The following is a 22,611-nucleotide window of genomic DNA, read 5'->3' as shown; positions in this document are numbered from 1 at the left end:
CCACTGAGAGATGTGGGAAAATATGAGATGCATTTATGTATTGAGATGATACACTCAAAGCGTCAAATTTTCTAGTAGAAAAATACATAAACAGTGTCCTAACCACACCACCAAACTTTTTTTTTTAAAGATTTTTATTTATTTATTTGACAGAGATCGCAAGTAGGCAGAGAGACAGGCAGGGGGTGGGGTGGGCCGGAGCAGAGATCCCAATGCAGGGCTCAATGCCAGGACCCTAGGATCATGACCCGAGCCGAAGGCAGAGGCTTAACCCACTGAGCCACCCAAGTGCCCAAACCTACGCTTTTTATAAAGCAAGACAAAAAACAAAAAGACTAAAGATTTCCCTTCCCAAATCATTAGGCATTTCACAAAACAGCAGGTTTTAAGACATCTTCTTCAATGCAGCATCCTTGTATGAATGTCAAAGAGAGATGAAATGTAATTGAAAAGAGCGAACTGGTTTGGTGCCCCCTCTCTCATTTAGTGTTCTGGAACCTCCTTATGAATTACACTTGAGAAATGAATCCCTTCATCAACTCATTCTTTATTTAGCGCGTGAGGACTGAAGAACAATGAAGAGCTTCTCCTCTTACAGACTATAACCTCTAGGACTCACCCTGATACCTTTAAAATACACAACTGAAGGATCACACCCAGTAAAAATTCTTTTCTAGTCTCCAGCATCACAGTAAACTCATTAAAGAAAGGCCTGGAATTCTAATACTTTCCACTGACCCGAGGCTCCAGGGCAACTGAAGTCCTTCCTTCCAGGGCACGTGGAAGGAAGCTAAACAATGGGAAGCCCCAGATCCCCACTTCGCAGTGGGAGATCTGGTACACGGCTCTGCTCCTGCACAGGGCAGATCTCCGCACTTCTTGCTCAAAAGGAACTTCGTACAGGCATGTTAAGGCATGACTTACTCGGAAGAACAAGCGTCCTCTAAGAATATAAGCAAGGGACTATGCCGCCATCATTGTTATCATCGTCATCAAGAGAAAATACAGCTCAGACATTGTGGCAGGGTTGAAGTTTATGCCTAATACACAGCTGTAGACAAAAATTGTTACTTCAGGGGCATCTGGCTGGCTCTGTGGTGGAGCACGTGACTCCTGATCTCACGGTCATGAGTTCAAGCCCCAAGCTGGGCAAAGAGTGAGCTTGCGTGCATAAATTTATTAATTAAGATTTTAAGAAGATTTTATTTATTGATTTGATACGGAGAGAGAGAGGACACAGCAGGGGGAGCAACAGGCAGAGGGAGAGGGAGAAGCAGGCTTCCCGCTGAGCAGTCAGCTGGACTCCAGTTCTATCCCAGGACCCCAGGACCATGACCTGAACGGAAGGCAGACGCTTAACCGAATGAAACACCCAGGCGCCCAATAAATAAATATTTAAAGAATGCTACTTCATTTCTCCACAGTTGAATTCAATTTGATCATGACCATTGCATTTCTCATTATGGCAAAAAAACACAATCTTGCCACTTCAAGATAACTTAATCTCTTCAGATTTAAAATTTTTAGTTGCCTCACTCAGGGCATTCGGGAAGCTAAACCTATCTCAAGCTTCTTCCCTGGGGCTATATGCCTTTCCCCTGCCCTTCTCCCTGCTCCCCGCCCCTCCCCTGGTTTAGATGACAGACCACCATGGGATGGGTGAGGACCCAGTCCAGACACTGCCCTCCACACCCTCACCGGCCTCCCTGGGATGTTTCTTCCTTTCGTTGTTGGGTGTTGGGCCTCGTTCTGCTGCTCTACTGATGTGACTGGTAGATGGAACCCAACCAGTCTCCAGGAGTGAGACTGCACGGTTCCTTCTGTGCAGCCTTCATTCTGCCTCCAAGCCGCTCGCACCAGCTCCCTCTGCACCTCCACATGTGCCCCCGAGGGCCTGCAGGCCCTTGGGATCTCTCCTATGCCACATGCACGCCGTGGGCAACTGGGAGGGGACAGCACTTCAGGGCTGGTTTCTGCCTAAATATGTCCCACTGCAGGGCACCCCACAGGTGGTTTCCTTCCAGGGTGTCAGGCAGGAGGCAGAGTGTCCTCCACCATCCCGAAGGAGAGGATCTTGGCGACCCATTCACTTCTCTCTAGTCTCCTCTAATCTCTCCCGGCTCCCTGCTCCAGGTACTTCCTCCTTCCTGCAGCCCCTTTCCTGCATGGCTTACTGTACAATACATGCCAGGCCTTCTGAGATCTGCCTCCTCGGAATCCACAATCATTTTTCTAACAAAGCCTGTCTCTTTTGAGTGAAGGCCTGGGCTAGCTCTGGTCTCTGAAACATGCTTCAAGGGCCTGTTTTGAAAGTCAAAAGCTGAACAATGTCTTCTTTGTCCTAGACCATATTCTGTCCTCCCCCTGAAGTAATGGAATCCTTAGCCTCAATGGGGGAGAATCCCAGGGCAACAAGAATTAGAAGGGAAAGTAAACTGAATACTAGTCTAAGATACTATCACCACCGAAGCAACTCATTATAATATGCAAGGTTTCAGAGACCCCAGGACACACATCCAGGATTTTTAAATATTTTTTTTACGTAAATTCTATACCCAGTATGGGGCTGGAACTCACAACCCCAAGATCAAGAGTTGTACCCTCTCTTTGCTGAATGGGCCAGCCAGGCACCCTATCATTCAGGATTTTTTTTTAAAAAGTGCAACATACTGACATGTCATTCTTCTAGAAGACATAGTTTACAGTCAACCCTGGAACAACATGGGTTACTGTATACGTCCACTTATACATCGATTTTTTTAAATAAATACTGTACAGTATTACAAATGTATTTTCTCTTATGGTTAATTTTCTTAATATTTCCTCTAGCTTACTTTATTGTAAGAGTAGGATATGTATTATACATATAACATACGAACTATGTTAACTGCGAAGATCAGTGAGGCTTTCACTCAACAGATAGCTACTAATAGTTACATTTTGGGTAAGTTAAAAGTTATACATGGATTTTTCGACTGCCCAAGGGGTCAACACCCCTAACCTTTGTGTTGTTCAAGGGTCAACTACGTACATATTTGAACCCAGGGCAAAAGAGGTCTATGGCTTTTGGTTTCTTGAAGTATTTATAACTAACATTCTTAATCACTATCCCAGAGATGAGTGCAGATCCATTCAACAGGAAGCCACCCTTGTTCAGCGTCATTTTAGAACTCTTCACTCCCCTCGATTTCCTTTTCCTAAGGTTTCCCCTTCTCCATATGTGCTGTGTTCACTCCTCACATCCTCAAAACCTCAGATCCTTCCTTACTGTATCCACCATCCCAATTCCCAATTGCTCCCTACCCAGCCTGAATCCAACTTGTAGCTGATTCAATGAATATTTTCTTTAGTCTCTTAGACACCCTCCTCACTTGACTGTTGAAATCAATTCTCAACTCTAGGTCACCACAAGGTCAGATTTTCCATTCCAAAGTAACAAGTACTACCAAGCAAAAATCACAAAACTGGCCTAAAGGAAACCATTAAAAAGACCTACAAATTCCAAAGGGGCCTCACTATTTCTCTGTAATACTTTTTTTTTTTTTTAAGATTCTATTTTTAAGGAACCTCTAAACCTAGCATGGGCTCGAATTCACAACCCCAAGACCAAAAGTCACATGCTCCACCAACCAAGCCAGTCAGGCACCCTCTCTGTAATACTTTTTATCCACTTGTTAACATGTTACCCTACATTTTCATGGCTGTTTAGACTTTTTCTAGATTCTTTAAGCCCCACTTTCATATCCAAACCTTCCAACCCTGTATGATGGCTCAGTCTCCAATTTTATTGAAAAGCTTCAGGACACTCCATGTGTCAGTATCTTCATCCTTGCAGTAATAGTTAGAAATCACACATGTAAAATACTGTGCCTTCCCCTCAGTAGGCATTCAAACTTACAAAGAACTTTCCATGTGTTCTTTCTCGTTCCAAGTTATTGCTAATTTTTATCCCTTTGAGAGCAATAGTGGGTTGAAAAGTGGCCCCCTTCCCACTATAAAACATGCCCATCTGGGATCTGTGAATGTGAGTGACCTCATAGGGAAAAAAGGTCTCTGAAGATATAATTAAGGATCTTAAGATGAGATCATCTTGGATTAGGTTGGCCCCTAAATCCAGTGAAAAGTGTCCTTGTAAGAGAAGGGCATGCAAAGACACTCAGAGGAGTATTGGAGGCAGAAATTATAGTGATGGTCTAAAAGCCAAGGGACACCAAGGACTGCCTGCAGCCACCAGAAGCTAGGAAAGAGGCATGGAACAGAATCTCCCTCAGAGCCTCCAGAAACAGCCAACTCTAGTGACACCTTAATTTCAAGACTTTTGGACTCCAGAACTGTAAGAGAAATTTTTCTGTTGTTTTAAGTCATCTAGTTTGGGGTGATTTGTTGCAGCCACAGAAGACAAATACAAAGGCTCCTTCCATGCCAGTACATCATGATCTCGCCCCTGCCAACTCTTTGCTGATCCATTATCCCCTCTCTCTCCAGTCTCACCAACTTCACTCTCATTAGTGGATCATGTAGGAGGTTCTGCAAGCCCAGCTGAGCGTCCTGGTGGGGAGCACAGAGCAGGGCTCTTCCCACGTGTCAGTTCTGAATCACAAGGCACAAGAGCATTACTGTGGGAGTGAAGGCCAGGGTACTTCATTCCCTACAAACAGAACCTCGGTCACAGCTAGGGACAGGAGATAGGGAAGGCAGTGCAGTTTGCCTTAGGCACCCTAGATCAGGAACTCTTAACACCTTCCCAGGCTGGAGCATACTTAGGCCAAGGTACAATCAAAGAATGTTTGGGGCTGCAGTTTTCCAAGTGCCAATCTACCTTGTATCACACTTAGGTATAAACTAAGCAGAACTTCCCTGGAACTACTGGCACCCATAGACACATGTGGCTTTGTTCATTATACTGTAGTCATTTAGGTCCTTCCCAGCCACACATCACTGGCCTTCACTGAGCAATTCTTGGCCTCTTAGAGAACCACCTCCAACGCTTAGCAGTCTGAAATCAACAATCTGTTGGACGATGACTACAGGAGAGTGGGAATTATATGGGCAACCACACTTATATGAAAAGAAGCATGTGGTATGGCACACTATCTACCTATGCTTTGGACAGGATTTGGAAGTTGGCATCACCGCATTTTCACCCAAGGAGTAGAACATAAGGCAGAACCTGAAACACTGTGCAACCAAAATCCGGATTCTAAACATGACTCTGAGGATCTACCAATACAGAGGACCTAATGTACTACGTACAAGAAGAAAAATTCAAGATGCATTTCCTTCTGGAATTACTGAAAACATTTGTAAGACCTCCCAGCTTGGAAGCTTAGAATCATAATCAGCTAGCTTTTAATAAATGCACAGTTCAGTGCAGTACTATATAGCACAAAGCAAATTAAAGAAGGTGGGCTTTCAGCCTTCTGGAAGCATGCTACTGAAAATGGACAACACTGACAATGCTGTGCACAAAAGTGACTGAATACGAGCAAACCGGATAAATACACGAAGTGGTGACATCACATGCCAGCTCAGGAGAAAGTGCATTTTGACAAACATTGACAGTTGTGCTGTTGTGCATTTTGTTACAGAAATGACTTGAGTAATGACCCTAACCATGGAAAACATTTTTAAGGTTTATTTTTAGTCTTTCTTTTGAAGGATATGTAGAGGCTCTCGTTGGGATATAGTGTTAGTCATTACTTTGTAGGACATTCAGTTCATGGAAATTTCCCCCCCCCCTACTTAGGAGATTTTCCAGATCGTGATACTACCAAGTGAATAAAATTAACACATGGAGAGGAAGGCACTCCCACAGCCACAGCTGGGTGTCACGTGGCTGAGGGACTCAGGTAAATGCTGCTTTGCAAGGTGCAGGAATGGATGGACATCGACCTTCACAGGTCCTCACAGGCTTCCAGGCACCACACTGGTGGCCATTCTGCACTCATCCCACTTCCACCATCCACTACTGTAGTCTCCCAGTTCCCTCCTTGTCCTGAAACATTCTGCATTTCCCCGGGTCTTGGATGTCATTGCACTGTTGGTAAATCTCTATGGTTTTGGTGAAAATCTTATTGATGAAAGCCTAATGGCAGAGGACAAAGGAGTAACTATTTCCCTGACCGCTCTAAATTTTAAGAAAATATTTGTGTGTGTGTGTGTGTGTGAGTGAGAGAGTGCAAGAGAGTGAGAGCGTGCAAGAGAGCGCAAGAGCACACAACAGAGAGAGAGAGAGTGTGTGTGAGAGGAGGGGTTGCTAGGGGAAGGGCAGAGGGAGAGAGAATCTCTCACAGATTCCCCTCTGAGTGCAGAGCCCAATGCAGGGCTTGATCCCACAACCCATTGTGACCTGAGCCAAAATCAAGAGTTGGACGCTTAACCAACTCAGCCTCCCAGGTGCACCCCACTTTCCTTGACCACTCCAAATTTTTAACAAAAAGTCAAGATTATGAGGAAAAGCTCTTTAAACATATATCATTCTCAAAATATGACAGTGGTTCCTGAAACAGTCTGGGACAATCATTGACCTTAAACCATGTGGATTGGTAGAGAGTGAATCCGGTGCCAACAGAAATTACAGAAGTTCAGCATCCAAGGAGATGCTAGCCTAGCCTTACATATGGTCGGGAAACCACCCACAAATTCCAGTGCCCTGATCCAGGGCTTGTCTGAATAAACATCCACGGAGTATCCGTGCTATGAATGACATCGTGCTACATGGTACAGGGGACAAAAAGGGGAAATGGGCAGCAAAGAACACTTTTGCACACGTGGGGCCAGCAGTTTATTGAGAAAACAGGACACAAGCACATAAATTTCTTGGAGACTAGATTCTAGCCTAAACTAAATTATTGGATGGATGACCTTGCGCAACTCACAAAATTTCTCTGCACCTTGGAATCCTCATATGAGAATTTAACAGCATTAAGGCATCATTTATTAGAAGACAACTGCTCACAAATGTTCAATGCAAGAGGATGAGGAGATTAGGGACTCTTCCCAGAGCTGGAATTCCAGTTGGGCCTTGAAAATTGGGTAGAATTCTGAGGGGGAAAGAAGGATTAAGGGTTCCCAAAAAGAAAAACAAGGGCTGGGACACAAATTTCGTATTAATGAGACAGGAGACTGACATCTGGCTAATCAAGTCTTAGTGTAGTGGTGAATGAAGTGAGCCACGTATGACCAAGATGTGGAGATGGTGGAAGGCACTGAGGGCCAGTCTAAGGAATGCAGCCTTTCTCCTATTCACTGGGTTGTTAGTAAAGGAACAAGGCAAGAGAACCAGTGTCTACACCAGCCAGCACATCCATTTCACATGGATCGACATCTCCTCACTCAATTTAGAAGGTATAGGAGGAGTGAAGCAACTGTAGTTGTGATTTGTAAACCACGGGAAAGCCAGAAGGACATAACAAATTAAGGGAATATAGATTGGGCAAAGGTAGATATATCTAGCTATATATAAAAATATATATAGATATATATTTTTTTAAGATTTTATTTATTTATTTGACAGAGAGAGATCACAAGTAGGCAGAGAGACAGGCAGAGAGAGAGGAGAAAGCAGGCTCCCCGCTGAGCAGAGAGCCTGATGCAGGGCTCCATCCCCAGGACCCTGAGATCATGACCTGAGCTGAAGGCAGAGGCTTTAACCCAATGGACCACCCAGGCGCCCCTGGGCAAAGGTATATATAAAGGACAGCCACATGATTGACATTTTCAAGTAAGACATGATGACAGAAGATAGAGAATCACAGAATGTTAGTGTTCACTGATAACTCAGCTATTATATCTGAAAACAATGAGGTGCTCTGTTTCTATTTATAGGTTAGACAATTAACTCCACAATGAAAGGTGAAAGCCTCCAAACTCTGAGAGCAAATAAGAGAAAGCTTTAAGAGAAATCAGCACTTTTCAAGTATCTTTGTGTGCATGTGCCTAGTTACAGGCAACTTATCACACAGTTCTGGAATAAAATGAAAATTGAAATGAAAACCAAATTTTACAAATGACAATATTTGAAACCATTATTCCTTTTAATAGATATGACAATGTGTGGAAATGAAGAAACTTGTCAGTGTTTATTTGCCTTTTCAGTAGAATTTAAATTGGAGTTGGGGGAAGATCTCATAGAAATACAGATTCAGTAAGTTTTTCTGGGGATTAAAAGAAGAAAGGATTGGGAAAAGTGCCCTGGGCTTTGTTGTGGGAAAGGCGATCTGGCTCATTTTTAATTTTCCATTAAAGCCCTACTTTTTGGTATAAAGCAGATGGAATCCTTATACAACTCCATGAAAAGCCTACTATTTTTGGGAACCTCAAAGATGGAAGCTCTGAAAAAAAATGAAAGTGTTTAAATTCATCAGATAAAATCCCACCAGCACATTCAAAAGGAGCAGGTACTTAGAAATCTTAAAAATACAAAGCAAGTGGTCTTCCTGTGATTGATTTCTGATCCCCAGCCTCCCCTGGGCGGTGGCTCGCTCTGGCTGATTGATGATTTTCTACCACTTCACGGCCTGCTCTCATCAATGTGGCTGAGACTCACTATGCTTGCTTCATTCCTTGTCTTTCAGAAGCTAGCTACCTTCCTGATGGTTCATTCCCCCCCTGCCATTCTCCTATCCAGAAGAGATTTCAGCGTTCAACCCCACCTGTCCCAGACCACTGAGTCAGAAGAGGGCTTGGGAATATACACTCTAGAAGATCCTCAGAGATATTCGCGTAATCATGGCCCTAAAGCTCTCTCCTTATGATTATTATGAGCTAAGACCTAGATCAAATTTTCTGTAGTTGTTCCACCAGGGTGGATGGAAGAACAAGAGGGCTGATGTGTACTGGGCTCGGAGGTAATATTATGCGCTGTCTCCATCCTTACAGTTTACAATCTCATTTGAGAGATAGAACAAACTTAGTGTTAGGAGCCCAGATTCTGGAGTCGGACTGACCGCCTGGGTTCAGCTTCCAGCTCTGCTGGGGACTAGCCATGTGAGCCTGACTAAATTACCTCCTATGCATCAGCTTCCCCCTCTGTTAAATGGGAATAATAATGATAGCACATCATGGAATAATGCTGGGTGTGGTGCTGGCCAATCAACCAAGAGTTGGATATAGTCCCTGACATCCAAAGAGCTCACAAGTCAGTGAAAAAGACCAGTATTCACCCATTCTCTCACCCAGTGTTTTGCTTTCTAAGTCAGACTGTGATGAGGAGGAAACCAAGCGCCATGCGGGCCCAGAGACAGGACCAAAGACAGGGCTTCCAGAAGGTAGTCTTGAATGGAGCAATGAAGGAGTAAGGTTTCCACTAGTGGATAAATGTGTCTTTACAACCTCCAACACTTAACACCGAAGCAACTGCAAGGCAAAGGCAAAGACCTTAGAAAGCAGGCAGGGAACAAGGAACCACAGTTCTGGAGCAAAAGCAGGCATGAGCTTAGGAGCCAGACAGGCCTGGCTTCTCTAGTAATTAGCTGTGTGACAACACACAATTTACTTTACCTTTCTGAGCCTCAGTCTTCCCATTTGATCAATGGGGATAATAACACCTGCCTCACAGAGTTGTTACAATTAAGTAAATTACTGTATGTAAAGAACTTAACAAGGCCTCTGGGGTGCAATAAAAGTGGTAGGTATTATTATTTTTATGGTATATTTGAGGAGGGGTGAGTAGCTGTAGTGTGCTACATGCTTTTTTGCATTATCACAAGGCCAGAAATAAGTAGCCCTCAGAAAAAGCCTTATGAGTTAAAATAAGAAATGAGCTAAGACCTTCCCATCCTGTATATTTTTCTCCCCTAAATTCATAGTTAATAGATGTTCAATCCATATTTGCCCAAACCAACAGGGTGCTGCTTGAGATCACAGGTCTCTAAGGGCAGAAATACGTGATGATCTCCACTTCCTAAAAACACCCAGGAAGGATCCAGGTCAGCTTCACATCGGAAGTGTGGCCTCCCACAGGTCATCCTAGAAGTGCTGAGATGAATGGGGAAACGCTCGCATCCAAACATTACGACAACTCAGAGCCTTACGAATGTTGTTAAAGTTTCATGAGTCAGTAAGCATTATCTTTTCTTCCCACGTTTTTATTAGACCATAAATCCAGTTCAATTTATATCCTTCTAGGATTACTGTGTTCTAATCAAGTCCAGAGTGCCACTTAACGCCCAGGCTGTCTGTCCTGCATGTCACCCAAGTCCATTCGCGTAATACTCTTTGGGCTACTCATGTGTTTTAGCAGCTAAAAATTAGATTTGCTCAACTAGAAACACTGGGGGGAAAAAAGAAAAGTCATTTTTCTGAATAATCCAACTCACCCTTTTCTCAGAGGAACCAAGTGTCTGAGAGTCATAACTCAGGCTTTCTCCCTCTGCTCTGTAGTATACCTTCAGGAAGTATAAGGACATTCGAAGTCAAACTCAAGGGATTTACATTGTAAATAGGTTAAAATTCTGGTTATCTGACTAAAACCAAGAAACCCTTTCACAGGGCTCATTTCAAAGTGCTTTTATGTTTTTCTATCCTCGAGAATAAAAACGGCTCTGCATTTCTTAAGAAAACTTGCTAAATATCCTGTTTTCAATCATACTATATAAACTTTCGCATCTTTCCAGTAATTCTTGACCTGGACCTGACAATACCCAAATCGCTTTCTAAAATATTCAAAATTTCCTTTTATGAAGACAATATATCTTTCCCTTCCCTAAGGGATATATATGTTGTATGTATACATGTTACATGTGTGTATACATGTTACACGAGCGCATGCGAACACACACGAAACAGCTGCAGCAAACTCACAGATTTTCCTATGAGTGCTCTACATTTATTACCTCACTGATTCCTCACAGCAAAGCTCTGAGGTAGGAAATATCACCTCCAGTTTAAAGGTGAAAAAAGGAGGCACAGAGAGTTTAGGTAACTTGGCCCAGGTCACACTGCCGGACAACACCGGAGTCCATGCTCTTGACCCATCCCTCACCTGGGCCGAGAGGCTTGACACTGGCTTTACATGGTGATTCCGCCACCTTGGACAAGTCACCTGGCCTCTCTCGGCCTCATTTTTCATCGTAAGTAAAACAGACATGTTGGAGTACATGATCTCCAGTCCCTTATGGCTCTATGTTCTGCGGTTCTGATACAGGTTTCTACCTTGGTCTGGGAGCGGCAGAGTTTTAGACGTCCATTCCTTAATCCCTTGATGCTGCTCTGGCCAGATTCTGAGACCTTTGGTGCTAAATCAAACTACATTTTCCATTCTTAACTTTGCTTAATCTCTGGGGCATAACCCATCCCTCCTGGGGATCAGGAACACCTCTCTTCCTTGGGCCTGCTCAACACTCTGGCTGTACCTGTCCCATTCAGGGCCTGGCTCCTCTTCCTCCTTCATTCCTGGGCTCTCCCTCAGCCCCGCCTACAAACGTCCCGAGTGATACTGTCCACATCCATTGTTACAAGTAGTCTCTGATTTGCTACTAATAGGCTTATATTTAAGTCCCAATCTTCACTCCAGACCCATCTATTCAACTGCCTTCAACACACATGGACCTGAAAGCCCAAACTCCCTGATAAAGTCATCATTGTATCTCCTGCCCTCTCCTGTCTTACTGTATTCCTTCCTGCATGTGTCTCTCCACCTAATTTCTCAGGAACCCTCTTTTGCATCCCCCCCATATGCTGTCTCACCCCCTCTTATTCTTTTTTGTTCCATTCCTTCCATGTGGACCTTCATCTATTGCTCATCTGAGTTTCCATAACTACCTTCCCTGCATTGGTCCTGACTGCCTCTGGGCAGCAGCCTACACAGTGGCCAGATGCTCTCTTATAAAATACAAATTATATCAGAGCATCATTTCCACACTTGAACAACACAAGGGTTAGGGGTGCTGATCCCCATGTAGTCTAAAATCCATGTATAATTTTTGACTCTCCCGAATCTGACTACTAACAGCCTGCCGTTGAGGGTGCTGATATCATAAAGAGTTAAATAGTACATATTTTGTATGTCATATCATATACTACATTCTTACAGTAAAGCAAGCTGGAGAAAAAAGGTTAAGAAAATCATTAGGAAAATATATTTCCAATACCGTACTGTATTTATCAAAGAAATGCAGGTCAGCGGACTACACAGCTCAAACCCATGTTGTTCAAAGGTCAACTGTAGGTACAAGAACATTCTCAATTCCTCCTCTAACCCCATCTTCTTCCTCTGTCCATCTCTCCACAACCCCCACCTACTCTGAACTACTTGCAATTTCCCAGAAGGTCTGTGCATTTGCCTTCTGGGCTGCTCCTTCTGTGGCAATGGCCTTCTGACAACACTCTGTTAGCTGACTCCTACTCTTCATCTCAAAGACACCTCCTCCAATCTTTCCTGCCTGGCTACCCTACTTTCCCACCTCTTTGCAGAGATTCTGCTCCCTTCTCTATGTTCTCTTGCTCTTGTGAGGACCCTAGAATCACAGTGGTCAGAGACTTCCTTTATCCAGGTAAGTTCCTTCAGGCAGGATCACATCTCTGCGCCTGAAGCATCTAGAGCAAGGTCTGGCATGATGGATACAATGAATGAATGCTGCCGGAAGAGTAAATACATGGGACAATTCACAAACACAGACCTGTCTGTGGCCCACAGAAGGATCCAGCCTAAAATAGAAATCACACAGAGTAGAAGTACTTCCACTATCAACCTGCCTTGCTTTCCCATTTTTAACTTTATTTAATATGAAGCTGCTTCACAACAACTAGAAGTATCAATTCCCAAAGCATTTAGTCATCCCCCCTTTATGGAATATTTTAATTAATATCATTATATCCATATATAGTATTTGTCTAATGGCTAAGAGCAAGGGCTCTGAAACCAAACTAATGGGCCCAATTTGTGACTCTACCACCTGATAACTATATGATCTTAATTAGTTACTTAACTTCCCCGCTTCAACTCCCCATCTGTAAAATGGGGATAACCAACCCCACTCCATATCGTTTTTGTCAAGACTAGAACTTCAACACTGTTTGGCACATAGTAAACACTCAATAAAAGTTAGCTATTATTTATTTATTTTTATCTCCTCTAGCAGACTGTGAGCCCCTGAAGAGCAAGGACAGCAGAAGCATTCATTTTCATGACCTTATCTCCCAGTGCCTTGCACAGAATAACACACTTGGCTAATGTTTGCAGATCAGATGAATATAATGAACTGTTTATAGAAAAATATGTGGATTATTAAGTATGATGAATAGTAAAGAATGCATTGCTCCAACAGTTTGGAGGCCTGTGGAAAACAGAGACTATCCAGAACACCAGCAGTCTGCCCTGCTCCTGGAGGTCTGGAAGCTCACTTACTTTCCATGGAATATGCAGGGTAGGGTTCATGGCCCCCAAGTCAGGGCAGCTGTGTGGTGAAGGGGACCCAGGCAGGACGGGCCTGCCGGGGCTCCCTTCCCATTAGCATGGCCCCCCAGGCAAGAAATTTCTCCTCTGCAGTTTGCTTACTCTCCCCTTTCAATTAAGACAAGGTAGAACTGTGATCTCTAAGGATCCTCCTAGCCACTTTGGGAGTCTTTAAATCAGCAAATAAAAAAACTGGGCCAAGAAAGATGCTCCTGGAGTAAAAGAACCATTTCAAAGTCAACGCTGGAGGTCTAAGATCACCGTATTAAAAGTAATCACTGAGTGGAAACTAGCTATTTGAATGGACAAAAAGCAAAAATTTTTTGAAATACGTTTAAAATATAAAGAGCTGACCCCATGGAATCAAAAGAATAAAGCAATGATGGGTACAGGCTCCAGGTTTCCAGATATTTTAATTCTCATCAGCCTGCAAACTCCTTGAGGGAAATGACTGCACCTTGTTGAGTGGCAACATATGACAAAGCTGCTGGCCCAAAATACATTTCTTCTTGATTTTATTTCTTAGTCAAGTGGCTATCTTGTATTTCCCAGGCTCCCTTGCAGTTAAATGTGACCACATAACTAGCCCTCATAGAAGCATAGAAGCCCATGCATCGAAATGTTGGGTGTCATTTCCAGGCCAAAGCATTTAAAAAGTGGACTACTACATGAGGAATAATAAGTATCTATTGCTTTTGAGCCATTACATTTTCACAGGCCTATTTGTTATAGCTGCTAACATTAGCTTAATGAATCCAGGTGCCTGGCACATACCAAAGATCTAAGTGAATACCAAAGACTTTAGTGAAACAGGATTAAGTAAGACCAGGTTCAGTGTGCTGACTAACTAATGATGGAAGCAGAAACATGCCAAACATAATGCCCACTGCTGAAGTCTGAAAACAAAATTGGAGGCGTGGTGATTTGTTTGGAGGGGAAGATGGAGAAAGCATCAAAGACTTTTGAGCTGAGCCCTAAAGCTTAAATAGAACCCAAGCAAATCAGATGGGATTGGAGAGTCCAGACCCGGCACAAAGCATAAAGTACAGAAAGCAGAGTGTGCATTTGTTCACATTCAACCTTATCATTAAGTCTCTTTAGCTTGGTCAACACAGTGTGAGCTTATTGTGCACGGACTTTCCTTCCTGGGTCTGGCATCAAACAAACAGCCCTTTGTTTTTACAGTATGCTCATTAACCTTATTGCTTTTTTTTTTTTAAATATAAAAAGTTCTATGATGAATGTCCTTAGAAAGTGCAGAAGTAAATGTTTAATGAATCATAACTCTTTTCTAATAAAATTCTTGAAGAACAAACTTGAGGCAGATCTATTACAACCGTCAAGGAGCCATGCTCTTAGGAATCAATGGATTTAAACTAAGTTTTCACATTATCAACTAAGCATGTAACAGTCTCTGGCTTACAAATGGAACATTAAGCCTCTAGATTTACATTAACATTTCCTCTTTAAGAGGAACACCAAACAGATGGTTCAAAGTTCTGTCAAAAGATTCTCTATATCCTTTGCTCATAGTTAAGTACCCCCAAACCCGAGATAGTTAACAAACCACTTCCTCCAAAAGTCTGTGAGTCCCTTCATCTGCAAGCACAGTACCCATGGGACCAGGACTCAGGAGAAAGAGCACAAAGGCTGGAAAGTATTGCCATCGCTTGGGTGGTGAGAGGAAGGATGTGGGGTTACCTGAAGCGGGGAAGGGACATGGTGTCTAGCGGTCTTCCAAATACCAATTTATGCTGGTTTTGATGGCCCCAGAAACTTGTTTAAATATAAGGGTAAAACACCACCACTGGGCAGACAAAATTCCATTTCAAGACTTCAGCACTTCTTAGACTTCGGAGAAGGAGTCTGGCTGCCTCACTCTTATCAAACACGAATTTCATCATCTGATTCAGAAACAAAATTCTTCTGCCCCCCAAGGCCAATTCATCCTTCCCCAGCTCTTTAGTACCTATCCCCAAAAGAGAGGAGGTTAAAACAAGGCAGAGGAGGGCTACCTTGATAGGAAAGCAACTCTTAAGACTGCTGGACTCATTTCCCCCCTTAAATCTAAGAAATACTGCAGCTGCCAGTCAACACTACTGGGTCCATGAATACAGGAAAATGATAGCACCTGCCACCCTGCAGCATCTGAGGCCTTTTATTTTTTTTGGTAAATGTGGCAGGAAAGACTCTCAGAGAGAAAATCAACTGCTTTATCTGAGAGAAAGGGAAGCCCCAGTGCAGAGAAATAAGAATCATCGTGCCCATCCTTGGGTACTTTGTGCGTCTCCTCTCTGTGCACTGAAAGGGCTCTTTGTGTCACACACACACACACCCGGCAAGTCTCTGTGATTTATTAAGGGGAGGAGGGGCAAGAAGGGTGATTTTATTATCCCTCTTCTCTCTGAGTCCCAGCAAATCTCCGTCTGGGCCCAGCCTCGGTGGCCTCTTTCTGGCCCAGTCCCCTCTGCCTGTGGCCACAGAGATAAGACAGGGGAGGCGACCAAACAAAAACCAGCCATCGATCTGGGGAAGTAGAGAGGAAATCCAGCGAGCAGGGAAGGGAGGAGAAAGGAGCTGGAGGGAGCAGAAGGGGTGGGGAGGCAGAGGAAGAAGAGCGAAGGCAACAGCACGAGGGACAGGGGAAGGTTGGGTGGGTGGCGGCACAGGAAGAGTGAAGGGGAGGATGGGGGAAGTGCTAGGGAGGTGCCAGAAATAGGCAGGAGGATGCGCTGAGGAAAGCGACGACCGCAGGAGGCCAAGAGGTGGAGGAGTGGGGCAGGGGTGGGGTGGGGTGGGATGGGGTGGGGAGGGAAGCAGCACGGGGCATCAATTATTAAGTGATTACATCATCCCTGACATTAAAACAACACACACAGACCGAGTCCCCGCGGGGGGCCCCCGAAAGGAGGGCGAGGGTGGAGTCTGGGCCAGCCTCGCCCCCCAGCCAATTCCCATTCTCACCCCGCGCCCGCTCGCAGGCGAGGAAACGGGCCCCCATCCCTGCACCACCTCAGGGCCGCACCCCGCAGAGGTGTCCTCCGGCGCGGCCGCGGGAAGACTCCGAGCGGGGGCAACTCCCCGGCAGCCCCGCGGGGCGCCCCGGAGGCGGCGGCGGCCGGGAGACTGCAGCGCGGGGCCCCGCGGCGGGGGCGGCGCAGCGCGGGGGCGCGGGTGGCCGGCGTCTCCGCAGCATCCCCGCCGCCCTCCCGCGACGCATCCTCGGCCGCTTACCTGCGCGGCGCTCAGGCTCCGGAGCCCATTCACATGGTCTTCTCCCCGCCCTCCACCGGCGCGACCGAGGCGACTCCGCTGGCTCCTCGGTGGGCCCCGGGAGCCGGTGGGCCTTCCGAGAGCGCCGAGGGGGCGGCGCCGGGTATCCCCGGCCCGGCGGCCCGACCCTTCTGTGGCACGATCGGCGGCCGCCGGGCGGTGCGGCGCGGGCGGCGGCTTTGTGTGCGCCCGGAGAGCTCTCGGTGCGCTGGCTGAAGCGCCGCGCGCCCGGACGGAAGAGGACGCGCGGCTCGGAGGGCAGCCTGCCACTGCTTTCGCGGCCGGCCGGCGGGCGGGTCTCGGCGGCCTTTGGTCACGACGACCCCTCCTCCTCTCCCGCGGCAGCCCCCTCCCCGCCGGCTCGGCTCCTGACAGATGGCGCAACTGCAACAACGCGCCGCCGCCGCCGCGGCTGCTCGCAGCTACTCACGCTGATGCTCCGGCCCCTCCAGCCCCAGCCCTGAGTGAGGACGGGGCGGGCCGCACGCTGAGAGAGGCAGTCCCTGCTGCCCTATCAACGCACTCGTCGGGAGCTGCGTCGGGCTACCATTGGTGTCTGGCTCGGGGGCGGGGCTGAAAGGGGTGGGGCCACCGAGTGGGTTGAGCGTTACTGTGGCAGCGGGCATCCTGGCGTGCGTGCGGTGTGGGTTGTGAGAGGGGATGCGAGGTTGGAGGAGTTGTGTATGTGCTTTTAAGGGTTGTGTGGACTTGCGAGGTAGTGGGTTTGGGCGGGGGAAGAAGGGGAGAGTGTGAGCTGCAGTTTCTGCTTTGCGGAAGGTTGCAGCTGCCACTGCAGAAAGGCATCTGTCATCCCCCCCCCCCTCCGCCCCCCAAACCATGGGAACCTGGCTTGGGAAAGGGCTATCTTGGTTTTCTGGTGTCTTTTCATTTGAAGGTGGGAGGATAAATTGGGAAAGTGTTAGTGGTGAAAACGTTTTTGCTGATCAAAATGAAGAGTGCGGAGCAAGGTAGAACTCCATCACAGAAACTTGGAAAAACCAGGAGAACCGTGGAAACCCACAACTAATATTAATAATAATAAAGGGAACGAGGAAATTAAGATTCATCTGTTAGTCTCCTATTTTCGTATTTATCTTCAAGCATATTTATCTTCAAGCAAAAGTCTGCAGGAAGTATTACTGAAATAGGGGGAGGGGTGGAGAGGGCAGGTGACCACTTAGGAATCTGAAATCACAGTAGAAATTTGTTGGTATAAATTTTCCCCAAATCATGTTTAATTGTAGCTATTGGTTGTCTTTGGTTTCTCGTGACATTTAGCCTTCTCATACTTTATTCCTTCACGGAATCTGAGCTTCTGCTCAGATTTTCCTTGTTGAAATAATAGCTAGTTTCATATACAGTCAGGAGTGCATCAGTCTTTATTTCCTATCCAGCTTTTCTATGGCAGGATGTAACTTCATAAAAAGAAACACTTTGGCTTCCTGATTTTCTTTATAGTTAATTCCTGTTTACTGAAAATTCTCCTTTAAGGCATGCTCAGATTCATTCTCCTTAGTGATTTTGGCAAGAACCTTACCCTCCCCCCTCAGCAAATCTAATGTTCTGAGAAATAGAAGTGAATTAGCATCTGCTTCTATGCTCAAAATCTATATTACCTTTCCGGCCCACTAATTTTTTTTTTTTTTAACAGTAGTTTAAAACTATCAATCGCTTTTGCTGACTTCTTTTTGTACACAGTACTTTGAAATAATTTGCCTGGGGGACGTGGTTGGCTCAGTCAGAAGAGCTCGTGACTCTTGATTTGGGGATTGTGAGTTCAAGCCCAACATTGGATGTAGAGATTACTAAATAAATAAATAAATGAAAACTTTTTTTTTTTTTTTTAGAAATTGGCAACATTTATTAAAGGATCCCCATTTTATGGATGAGGACAAGAGAACTTAATAACTAAACTCAAGGTGATCGTACAGGGTAGTTACCGTGGGGTGTTACTTCCTCCTTAAACAAAGTGATAAGTGAAACCATGTTTAAATTACATGTCTGGTAATTCATTCCACAGCCCCAAGAAATGGAACCACAACAAGAACTAGAGGATTTCCATACAAGAGAAAACCAACTTCATCTAGCCAAGAATTATTGATCTTAAGAGAAGGGACTCCTCTTACTTAGTACTAGCCTGACATGGCTGTCCTCGATTTGAATTGGGATGGAGAGGCAACGGTCTAGATCAATGGTTCTCAAACCTTAGCATTTTTCAGAATTACCAGAAGGGACTTGTTAAAATGCAGATTGGTGTTCCCCAGTCCCACAGGGTCTGATTCAGTAGGTTTGAAATGGGACCCAAGAATCTGTACCTCTAACAGTTCCCTAGTGTTGTCAGTGCTGCTGGTCTGGGTACCATGTCTTGAGAACCGCTGGTCTAGAACCAGGCTGTCCAATGTGGCAACCACTACCCACAAGTAGCTGTTAAGTACCTGAAATGTACTTGTGTATTTGAAATCTGTCTGGTGCAAATTAAGATATGCTGTAAAGAAAAGACATATTGGATTTCAAATATTTAGCATGAAAAAAAAAAAGAATTGTAAAGCATCAAATTAATTTTTATATGGATTACATGTTAAGAAGATAGTAGTCTGAATGTACTGTGTTCCCTAAAGTAGATCATTAAATTTTGCTTCACATATTTGTTTTTATTTTTAAATGTAGCTACTAGAGAATATTTTTTAAAGATTTATGTATTTATTTGAGAGAGAGAGAGAGAGAGAGCACATACAGGGGGAAAGGCAGAGGGAGAAGGAGAGAAAGTCTCAAGCAGACTCCCTGCAGAGTGCAGAGTATGGGGTTGGGCACAGGCCCCAGGCCAGAGGCTCAAGGCATGGGGGCCCAAGCTGGGGCTCGATCCCAGAACCCTGAGCTCGTGACTGGAGTTGAAACCAAGAATCGGACACTTAACAGACTGAGCCACCTAGCTACCCCACTACTAGAGAATTTTGAATAGTATATGCGGCTCACATGACATTTTTTTCGGATAGCAGAGTTTCTGATTCCCTCTCCATAGCACACATTGTCAGCACCTTGATGAGGCAAACCACGTAGTCTTTGTGGATCTTTGTGTTCTCATACACAAAATAAGGGAGTAGTAAAACTGATCTCATACTACTTTGTGAAGACTAAATGGGCATGGAAGCAGTGTATGCATACCTTCTTCCTTTTTTAAAGATAAACGGTCCTGTGCTCTCAGGAAAACCACTCTTAAGATAGGGACCTCCTTGGTATCCCACCGTGGATTCAGCTTATCTTATGTGAAACCTGGAGTAGGTGAGGTAAGACGACTCCCAGTTTAAGGTTTCTTCAAGAAGAGTCACTTTTTAGTATCTGACTCTAATAGCTTCTTGATCTAATTAGTGAACAAAAAGAACAGACAATGCAATTAAAATGACAGATTAACCTGCTTCATCCTGTTTTTGTAATTCTTTCCTTGCCTAACTTTTTATCTGTTGCCCTTCTTAAAAGTCATTTTAAATGGATTTGGCCTCCTCAGGAGGATTTGCTAATGGCCTGAACAAGTATATAGAGTACTATGAGGAATTTGGATACTATTCCCCATTTTGATCTACTGTGCAGGTGTCTGCAGACACCATGATTAAAGGTCCATGGCACTGTCCCCAGTCTACCTGTGAGAAGTCGTATTGCCTCTGCACCCCTGATTTCTTTAAATTTTCTTATGGATAGTATGTATTATATACAAATATATATATTTGTATATAATATATATTGTATATAATTGTATATATATATGTTGTATATATTGTATATAATATATATATTTGTATATATATTATATACAAATTTGTATATAAATATATATACATATATATATACACACACACACTATATATATATGTATTATATATTGTATTATATAAATTAGAATGTAGGCATTGTTCTAGAATTTTGCTTTGATATGGCCAGTATTACTTTTAATTTTTCCCATTTTTATGTTTCTATTTCTTTACCTTAAAGTTTCCTATTTATTTTGTCTCACTTGAATTTCTTATCTTCTTGCTTTTAAAAGTAACATTTTCCTTATTTTTGATTTTGTTAGTTAAAATATTTTCTCCCCTAATGGTTACATTTAGGTTTAATGTTCTCTTAAATGTTATCTCAATAGCAACACATATGACAAGAGTAAGCGTCCAGAATATAGAGTTCTTACAAATCAACAAGAAAATAAAGATGAACACTCTGGTTGAAAAACATCAAGCAAAAGAAATGCATCTCCAAATGGCTGGTACACATGTAAAGGGATTCAACTTCCCTTGCAACCAAAGCAATGCAAAGATAGTTTTTTCTCCCTGCACAGTTGGCCAAAGACATAAAGGATGTAGGGAAATGGATAAGCACGCCCTAATGTTAATTGGCATAGCACTTCCAGAAGACAGTTTACTACCGTTTCTGAAAAGTATTTTGAAAAGTATATGCCTTTGACCCAGCAATTTTGCTTCTGTGAAAGAACGTAACAAGTTTGCAAAAATATATGTGTGATGTGAGTAATTGGAACATTGTTTATAATCGTGAACAACTGAGAAAAGTCCATTGGTAAGAGACTGGGTATATAAACTATGCTATGATAGAACACTCCAAAGTCAAGAAAATAATGGTGATGGCATTTTTTTTTTTTTTTTTGTGGAGAGATTTTTAAAATAAATTAATATGTGTGTATATGTGTCTCTATATATGTATTTTTATGTAAACATATTCCATTGTTCTAAAATTATAAATGTAAATTTTCATAAGAAAGCATGCAAGTACATACATAGAAATTTTAAGAGTGATTTTCCCCAAGTTATCAAGTTATAGGTCATCATTATTTTTTTTATCTTTTTCTTAATTTTCTGAACTTTTTGTATTGGCACCCATTATTTCACAGAGGAAACAATAAAAGTTAAACTTTTTCCTGTCTCTGATACTTTAATTTTCCCTTTTGTCCATCTTTTATTTGCCCCGCTGATTTCTGCCCCTTTGAAGGAGTCTTGCCACAAGGGTGTATCCAGGAGAACCTCCCTGCCAGGGCCAAGAGGGTTAGAGACCTTCTGGTCCCACCTGCCCACACCCACCCTTCTAGCTTCTGGTGGACCTCCTTGGCACTTGTCAGAATGATTCTCAAAAAAACTTTACTGACTCTGAGAGCAGAAGGATGCTGGGAAACTAGCCCCAGAGCTAACCTCTCTGTACCTGGTACACCTGGTTTACCATGAACTTCTTGCTTCTGACATCTCATATCATCAAGTTCTTATAGAAAGAGCTACATACTTTAAAATCCATAATGTTCAGAATATAGCCAATAGATGGTCCTGGGAAAATCTCATGTGTAACGGGAAGGACCCTCCCTACTACACCCCGGCCTGAGTTTAGGAAAGGGGGTAGGAGTAGGTGGTATCAGACCCGCCTTTGGAAGAAGACCAGCCAAGCTGCTGACACTGGGATTCTAGTGGCACTTTATTCCAGCTCTCTCATGTTCAATTTTACCCAGTCTGAATAGTTGCTCCTCTTGGCAGGTCACAGCAGAGCCTTCTTGGTGTGTGGCTCCTCAGCTTCCTTCCCTTTTAAAAAGATGGAAACTGGGCTAAATAGGTAGGAGTTATCATGAATGAGGTTCTAGTGTCCAAGTCCACTGACCTCTGCTGTGTGCTCTTAAAGTCTCAGGGTTATTACTGGGCAAGCTGGGCCTGTTAGGGAGAAAGAATTTGTCTTACAGAGGAAGAGAGGCCATATCCCTTCCAATCCACAGGGAGAGTGGGAAAGGTGGTGACGATTGAGGATGGTCTTCTTTGATTCTTTGCCTGACGCCCCAAAGGAGGCCTGGATCATTGTCTGGGTATGGGACTAAGTCAACCTTGAAGGTCCCAGTGGAAACACTTTTGATTTCATGTATCTGTTTTCCAACAGCTCTTCTACAGGAGCCCTTGTAGGAGTCTAAC

The 22,611-nt window shown here is 44.1% G+C and overlaps 1 protein-coding gene across 7 annotated transcripts in view; it reads right to left on the bottom strand.

The window, feature by feature from the left end:
• Positions 1–17,194, bottom strand: part of FYN (FYN proto-oncogene, Src family tyrosine kinase) — a 209,351-nt gene extending 192,157 nt beyond the window's left edge. For 5 of the 7 annotated variants that reach the window (XM_082731954.1, XM_082731960.1, XM_082731949.1 and 2 more), the window contains exon 1: positions 16,631–17,194. The gene's annotated coding sequence lies outside the window, so the exon portion shown is untranslated. The remainder of the gene's footprint in view (positions 1–16,630) is intronic. The other 2 variants (XM_082731950.1, XM_082731956.1) reach the window with 2 other exon arrangements.
• Positions 17,195–22,611: the final 5,417 nt, after the last annotated feature.

This window comes from Mustela nivalis, assembly GCF_964662115.1.
Source record: "Mustela nivalis genome assembly, chromosome: 5".
NCBI lineage: Eukaryota > Metazoa > Chordata > Mammalia > Carnivora > Mustelidae > Mustela > Mustela nivalis.
The sequence above is the reverse complement of the archived record's forward strand: the minus strand, read 5'-3'. Positions and strand labels throughout refer to the sequence as shown.